Here is an 8,337-nt window from a genome sequence, read left to right on the forward strand (position 1 = left end):
CACGGCGGAGCGGTGACTATGGTTCCTTAAATTGTATTTGATGGCTCAAAAAAATTTTATGCGATCGGGATTCGGGGCCCGGACCCACTTGGAAGGCGTGGGTTATAGCACACGAAAATATGGCAATCGCGGAAAATTCTAGTTTTTTGGCCGTATAAAGCAAAACAACGATGAATGGTCATGGCGTGGCGGTGGCTATGGTTCCTAAGTTTGTATTTGATAGCCCGGAAAACTTTTAGGCGATCGGGGTCCGGGGGCCCGGACCCACTCGGAAGGCGTGGGCTATAGCACACGAAAATATGGGAATCGGGCGGAATTTTAGTTTTTTGGCCGTAAAATGCAAAACAACGAGGAACGGCCATGGCTGGGTGGTGATTATGGTTCCTTAGGTCGTATTTGATGGCCCTACATAATTTTAGGTGATCGGGGTCTAGGGGCCCGGACCCACTCGGAAGGCATGGGCTATAGCACACGAAAATACGGGAATAGAGAGAAATTCTAGTTTTTTGGCCGTAAAATGTAAAACAATGAGTAACGGCCACGACGGGACGGTGACTATGGTTCCTTAAATTGTATTTGATGGCCCAGAAAAATTTTATGCGATCGGGGTTCGGGGGCCCGGACCCACTCGGAAGGCATGGGATTATAGCACACGAAAATATGGGAATCGGGCAAAATTTTAGTTTTTTGGCCGTAAAATGCAAAACAATGAGGAACGGCCATGGTTGGGCGGTGACTATAGTTCCTTAGGTCGTATTTGATGGCCCTAAATAATTTTAGGCGATCGGGGTCCGGTGGCCCTGACCCACTCGGAAGGCTTGGGCTTATAGCACACGAAAATATGGGAATCGGGCGGAATTCTAGTTTTTTGGTTGTAAAATGCAAAACAATGAGGAACGGCCATGGCTGGGTGGTGACTATAGTTCCTTAGGTCGTATTTGATGGCCCTAAATAATTTTAGGCGATCGGGGTCCGGGGGCCCGGACCCACTCGGAAGGCATGGGCTATAGCACACGAAAATTTAGGAATCGGGAGAAATTCTAGTTATTTGGCCGTAAAATGTAAAACAACGACGAACGGCCACGGCGGGGCGGTGACTATGGTTCCTTAGATCGTATTTGATGGCTCGGAAAAATTTTAGGTGATAGGGGTCCGGGGGCCCAGACCCACTTGGAAGGCGTGGGCTATAGCACACGAAAATATGGCAATCGCGGGAAATTCTAGTTTTTTGGCCGTATAAAGCAAAACAACGATGAACGGTCATGGCGGGGCGATGGCTATGGTTCCTTAGGTCGTATTTGATAGCCCGAAAAAATTTTAGGCGACTTTCCGGACCAACTCGGAAGGCGTGGGCTATAGCACACGAAAATATGGGAATCGGGCGGAATTCTAGTTTTTTGGTTGTAAAAAGCAAAACAACGAGGAACGGTCATGGCGGGGTGGTGACTAAGGTTACTTAGGTCGTATTTGATGGCCCAAATTAATTTTTGGTGATCGGGGTCCGGGGGCCCGGATCCACTCAGAAGGCGTGGGCTATAGTACACGAAAATATGGGAATCGTGCGGAATTCTAGTTTTTTTGCCGTAAAATGCAAGCAACGAGGAACAGCCATGGTGGGGCGGTGACTATGGTTCCTTAGGTTGTATTTGATGGCCCCGAATAATTTTATGCGATCGGGGTCCGGGGGCCCTGACCCACTCGGAAGGCATGGGCTTATAGCACACAAAAATATGGGAATCGGGCGAAATTTTAGTTTTTTGGCCGTAAAATGCAAACCAACGAGGAACGGCCATGGCTGGGCGGTGACTATGGTTCCTTAGGTCGTATTTGATGGCCCTAAATAATTTTAGGCGATCGGGGTCCGGGGGCCCGGACCCACTCGGAAGGCGTGGGCTAGTACACGAAAATATGGGAATCGTGCGGAATTCTAGTATTTTTGCCGTAAAATGAAAAACAACGAGGAACGGCCATGGCGGGACGGTGACTATGGTTCCTTAGGTCGTATTTGATGGCCCCGAATAATTTTATATGATTGGGGTCCGGTGGCCCTTACCCACTCGGAAGGCATGGGCTTATAGCACACGCAAATATGGGAATCGGGCAAAATTTTAGTTTTTTGGCCCTAAAATGCAAAACAACGAGGAACGGCCATGGCTGGGCAGTGACTATGGTTCCTTAGGTCGTATTTGATGGCCCTAAATAATTTTAGGTGATCGGGGTCTGGGAGCCCGGACCCACTCGGAAGGCATGGGCTATAGCACACGAAAATACGGGAATCGAGAGGAATTCTAGTCTTTTGGCCGTAAAACGTAAAACAACGAGGAACGGCCACGGCGGGGCGGTGACTATGGTTCCTTAAATTGTATTTGATGGCTCAGTAAAATTTTATGCGATCGGGATTCGGGGCCCGGACCCACTTGGAAGGCGTGGGCTATAGCACACGATAATATGGCAATCGCGGGAAATTCTAGTTTTTTGGTCGTATAAAGCAAAACAACGATGAATGGTCATGGCGTGGCGGTGGCTATGGTTCCTAAGGTTGTATTTGATAGCCCGAAAAACTTTTAGGCGATCGGGGTCCGGGGGCCCGGACCCACTCGGAAGGCGTGGGCTATAGCACACGAAAATATGGGAATCGGGCGGAATTTTAGTTTTTTGGCCGTAAAATGCAAAACAACGAGGAACAGCCATGGCTAGGCGGTGATTATGGTTCCTTAGGTCGAATTTGATGGCCCTAAATAATTTTAGGTGATCGGGGTATGGGGGCCCGGACCCACTCGAAAGGCATGGGCTATAGCACACGAAAATACGGGAATCGAGAGAAATTCTAGTTTTTTGGCCGTAAAATGTAAAACAACGAGGAACGGCCACGGCGGGGCGGTGACTATGGTTCCTTAAATTGTATTTGATGGCTCGGAAAAATTTTATGCGATCGGGGTTCGGGGGCCCGGACCCACTCGGAAGGCATGGGATTATAGCACACGAAAATATGGGAATCGGGCAAAATTTTAGTTTTTTGGCCGTAAAATGCAAAACAATGAGGAACGGCCATGGGTGGGCGGTGACTATAGTTCCTTAGGTCGTATTTGATGGCCCTAAATAATTTTAGGCGATCGGGGTCCGGTGGCCCTGACCCACTCGGAAGGCATGGGCTTATAGCACACGAATATATGGGAATCATGCGAAATTTTAGTTTTTTGGCCGTAAAATGCAAAACAATGAAGAACAGCCATGGCTGGGCGGTGACTATGGTTCAAGAGGTCGTATTTGATGGCCCTAAATAATTTTAGGCGATCGGGGTCCGGGGGCCCGGACCCACTCGGAAGGCATGGGCTATAGCACACGAAAATATGAGAATCGGGAGAAATTCTAGTTTTTTGGCCGTAAAATGTAAAACAACGAGGAACGGCCACGACAGGGCGGTGACTATGGTTCCTTAGATCGTATTTGATGGCTCGGAAATTTTTGCACATGAAAGTATGGCAATCGCGGGAAATTCTAGTTTTTTGTCCGTATAAAGCAAAACAATGATGAACGGTCATGTCGGGGCAATGGCTATGTTTCCTTAGGTTGTATTTAATAGCCCGGAAAAATTTTAGGCGATCGTGGTCTGGGGGGCCCGGACCCACTCGAAAGGCATGGGCTATAGCACACGAAAATATGGAAATCGAGCGGAATTCTAGTATTTTGGTCGTAAAAAGCAAAACAACGAGGAACGGTCATGGCGGGGTGGTGACTATGGTTACTTAGGTCGTATTTGATGGCCCAAATTAATTTTTGGCGATCGGGGTCCGGGGGCCCGGACCCACTCTGAAGGCGTGGGTTATATAGTACACGAAAATATGGGAATCGTGCGGAATTCTAGTTTTTTTGCCGTAAAATGCAAAACAACAAGGAACGGCCATGGCAGGGCGGTGACTATGGTTCCTTAGGGCGTATTTGATGGCCCCGAATAATTTTATGCGATCGGGGTCCGGGGGCCCTGACCCACTCAGAAGGCATGGGCTTATAGCACACGAAAATATGGGAATCGGGAGAAATTTTAGTTTTTTGGCCGTAAAATGCAAAACAACGAGGAACGGCCATGGCTGGGCGGTGACTATGGTTCCTTAGGTCGTATTTGATGGCCTTAAATAATTTTAGGTGATCGAGGTCCGGGGTCCCGGACCCACTCGGTAGGCATGGGCTATAGCACACGAAAATACGGGAATCGAGAGAAATTTTAGCTTTTTGGCCGTAAAATGTAAAACAACGAGGAACGGCCATGGCGGGGCAGTGACTATGGTTCCTTAGATCGTATTTGATGGCTCGGAAAAATTTTATGCGATCGGGGTTCGGGGGCCCTGACCCACTCGGAAGGCATGGGCTTATAGCACACGAAAATATGGGAATCGGGCGAAATTTTAGTTTTTTGGCCATAAAATGCAAAACAACGAGGAACGGCCATGGCTGGGCGGTGACTATGGTTCCTTAGGTCGTATTTGATGGCCCTAAATAATTTTAGGTTATCGGGGTCCGGGGGCCCGGACCCACTCGGAAGGCATGGGCTATAGCACACGAAAATACGGGAATCGAGAGAAATTCTAGTTTTTTGGCCGTAAAATGTAAAACAATGAGGAACGGCCACGGTGGGGCGATGACTATGGTTCCTTAAATTGTATTTGATGGCTCGGAAAAATTTTATGCGATCGGGGTTCGGGGGCCCGGACCCACTCGGAAGGCAAGGGATTATAGCACACGAAAATATGGGAATCGGGCAAAATTTTAGTTTTTTGGCCGTAAAATGCAAAACAATGAGGAACGGCCATGGGTGGGCGGTGACTATAGTTCCTTAGGTCGTATTTGATGGCCCTAAATAATTTTAGGCGATCGGGGTCCGGTGGCCCTGACCCACTCGGAAGGCATGGGCTTATAGCACACGCAAATATGGGAATCGGGCGAAATTTTAGTTTTCTGGCCGTAAAATGCAAAACAACGAGGAACGGCCATGGCTGGGCGGTGACTATGGTTCCTTAGGTCGTATTTGATGGCCCTAAATAATTTTAGGTTATCGGGGTCCGGGGGCCCGGACCCACTCAGAAGGCATGGACTATAGCACACGAAAATACGGGAATAGAGAGAAATTCTAGTTTTTTGGCCGTAAAATGTAAAACAATGAGGAATGGCCACGGCGGGGCGGTGACTATGGTTCCTTAAATCGTATTTGATGGCTCGAAAAAATTTTATGCGATCGGGGTTCGGGGGCCCGGACCCACTCGGAAGGCATGGGCTTATAGCACACGAAAATATGGGAATCGGGCAAAATTTTAGTTTTTTTGCCGTAAAATGCAAAATGATGAGGAACGGCAATGGCTGGGTGGTGACTATAGTTCCTTAGGTCGTATTTGATGGCCCTAAATAATTTTAGGCGATCGGGGTCCGGGGGCCCGGACCCACTCGGAAGGCATGGGCTATAGCACACGAAAATTTAGGAATCGGGAGAAATTCTAGTTTTTCGGCCGTAAAATGTAAAACAACGACGAACGGCCACGGCGGGACGGTGACTATGGTTCCTTAGATCGTATTTGATGGCTCGGAAAAATTTTCAGTGATAGGGGTCCGGGGGCCCGGACCCACTTGGAAGGCGTGGGCTATAGCACACGAAAATATGGCAATCATGGGAAATTCTAGTTTTTTGGCCGTATAAAGCAAAACAACGATGAACGGTCATGGCGGGGCGATGGCTATGGTTCCTTAGGTCGTATTTGATAGCCCGGAAAAATTTTAGGCGACTTCCTGGACCAACTCGGAAGGCGTGGGCTATAGCACACGAAAATATGGGAATCAGGCGGAATTCTAGTTTTTTGGTTGTAAAAAGCAAAACAACGAGGAACGGTCATGGCGGGGTGGTGACTATGGTTACTTAGGTCGTATTTGATGGCCCAAATTAATTTTTGATGATCGGGGTCCGGGGGCCCGGACCCACTCTGAAGGCGTGGGCTATAGTACACGAAAATATGGGAATCGTGCGGAATTCTAGTTTTTTTGCTGTAAAATGCAAAACAACGAGGAACGGCCATGGCGGGGCGTTGACTATGGTTCCTTAGGTTGTATTTGATGGCCCGGAATAATTTTATGCGATCAGGGTCTGGGGGCCCTGACCCACTCGGAAGGCATGGGCTTATAGCACACGAAAATATGGGAATCAAGCGAAATTTTAGTTTTTTGTCCGTAAAATGCAAAACAACGAGGAACGGTCATGGCTGGGCGGTGATTATGGTTCCTTCGGTCGTAATTGATGGCCCTAAATAATTTTAGGCGATCGGGGTCCGGGGGCCCGGACCCACTCGGAAGGCATGGATAGCATACGAAAATACGGGAATCGAGAGAAATTCTTGTTTTTTGGCCGTAAAATGTAAAACAACGAGGAACAGTCACGGCGGGGCGGTAACTATGGTTCCTTAGATCGTATTTGGTGGCTTGGAAAATTTTTATGCGATCGGGGTCTGGGGGCCCGGACCCACTCGGAAGGCATGGGCTTATAGCACACGAATATATGGGAATCATGCGAAATTTTAGTTTTTTGGCCGTAAAATGCAAAACAATGAAGAACAGCCATGGCTGGGCGGTGACTATGGTTCAAGAGGTCGTATTTGATGGCCCTAAATAATTTTAGGCGATCGGGGTCCGGGGGCCCGGACCCACTCGGAAGGCATGGGCTATAGCACACGAAAATATGGGAATCGGGAGAAATTCTAGTTTTTTGGCCGTAAAATGTAAAACAACGAGGAACGGCCACGACAGGGCGGTGACTATGGTTCCTTAGATCGTATTTGATGGCTCGGAAATTTTTGCACATGAAAGTATGGCAATCGCGGGAAATTCTAGTTTTTTGTCCGTATAAAGCAAAACAATGATGAACGGTCATGTCGGGGCAATGGCTATGTTTCCTTAGGTTGTATTTAATAGCCCGGAAAAATTTTAGGCGATCGTGGTCCGGGGGGCCCGGACCCACTCGAAAGGCATGGGCTATAGCACACGAAAATATGGAAATCGAGCGGAATTCTAGTATTTTGGTCGTAAAAAGCAAAACAACGAGGAACGGTCATGGCGGGGTGGTGACTATGGTTACTAAGGTCGTATTTGATGGCCCAAATTAATTTTTGGCGATCGGGGTCCGGGGGCCCGGACCCACTCTGAAGGCGTGGGTTATATAGTACACGAAAATATGGGAATCGTGCGGAATTCTAGTTTTTTTGCCGTAAAATGCAAAACAACAAGGAACGGCCATGGCGGGGCGGTGACTATGGTTCCTTAGGGCGTATTTGATGGCCCCGAATAATTTTATGCGATCGGGGTCCGGGGGCCCTGACCCACTCAGAAGGCATGGGCTTATAGCACACGAAAATATGGGAATCGGGAGAAATTTTAGTTTTTTGGCCGTAAAATGCAAAACAACGAGGAACGGCCATGGCTGGGCGGTGACTATGGTTCCTTAGGTCGTATTTGATGGCCTTAAATAATTTTAGGTGATCGGGGTCCGGGGTCCCGGACCCACTCGGTAGGCATGGGCTATAGCACACGAAAATACGGGAATCGAGAGAAATTCTAGCTTTTTGGCCGTAAAATGTAAAACAACGAGGAACGGCCATGGCGGGGCAGTGACTATGGTTCCTTAGATCGTATTTGATGGCTCGGAAAAATTTTATGCGATCGGGGTTCGGGGGCCCTGACCCACTCGGAAGGCATGGGCTTATAGCACACGAAAATATGGGAATCGGGCGAAATTTTAGTTTTTTGGCCATAAAATGCAAAACAACGAGGAACGGCCATGGCTGGGCGGTGACTATGGTTCCTTAGGTCATATTTGATGGCCCTAAATAATTTTAGGCGATCGGGGTCTGGGGGCCCTGAGCCACTCGGAAGGCATGGATAGCACACGAAAATACGGGAATCAAGGGAAATTCTTGTTTTTTGGCCGTAAAATGTAAAATAACGAGGAACGGCCACGGCGGGGAGGTAACTATGGTTCCTTACATCATATTTGATGGCTTGGAAAAATTTTATGCGATCGGGGTCCGGGGGCCCGGACCCACTCGGAAGGCATGGGCTTATAGCACACGAAAATATGGGAATCATGCGAAATTTTAGTTTTTTGGCCGTAAAATGCAAAATGATGAGGAACGGCAATGGCTGGGTGGTGACTATAGTTCCTTAGGTCGTATTTGATGGCCCTAAATAATTTTAGGCGATCGGGGTCCGGGGGCCCGGACCCACTCGGAAGGCATGGGCTATAGCACACGAAAATATGGGAATCGGGAGAAATTCTAGTTTTTTTGCCGTAAAATGTAAAACAAC

The sequence above is a fragment of the Nicotiana tabacum genome, chromosome 17, assembly GCF_000715075.1.
Source record: "Nicotiana tabacum cultivar K326 chromosome 17, ASM71507v2, whole genome shotgun sequence".
NCBI lineage: Eukaryota > Viridiplantae > Streptophyta > Magnoliopsida > Solanales > Solanaceae > Nicotiana > Nicotiana tabacum.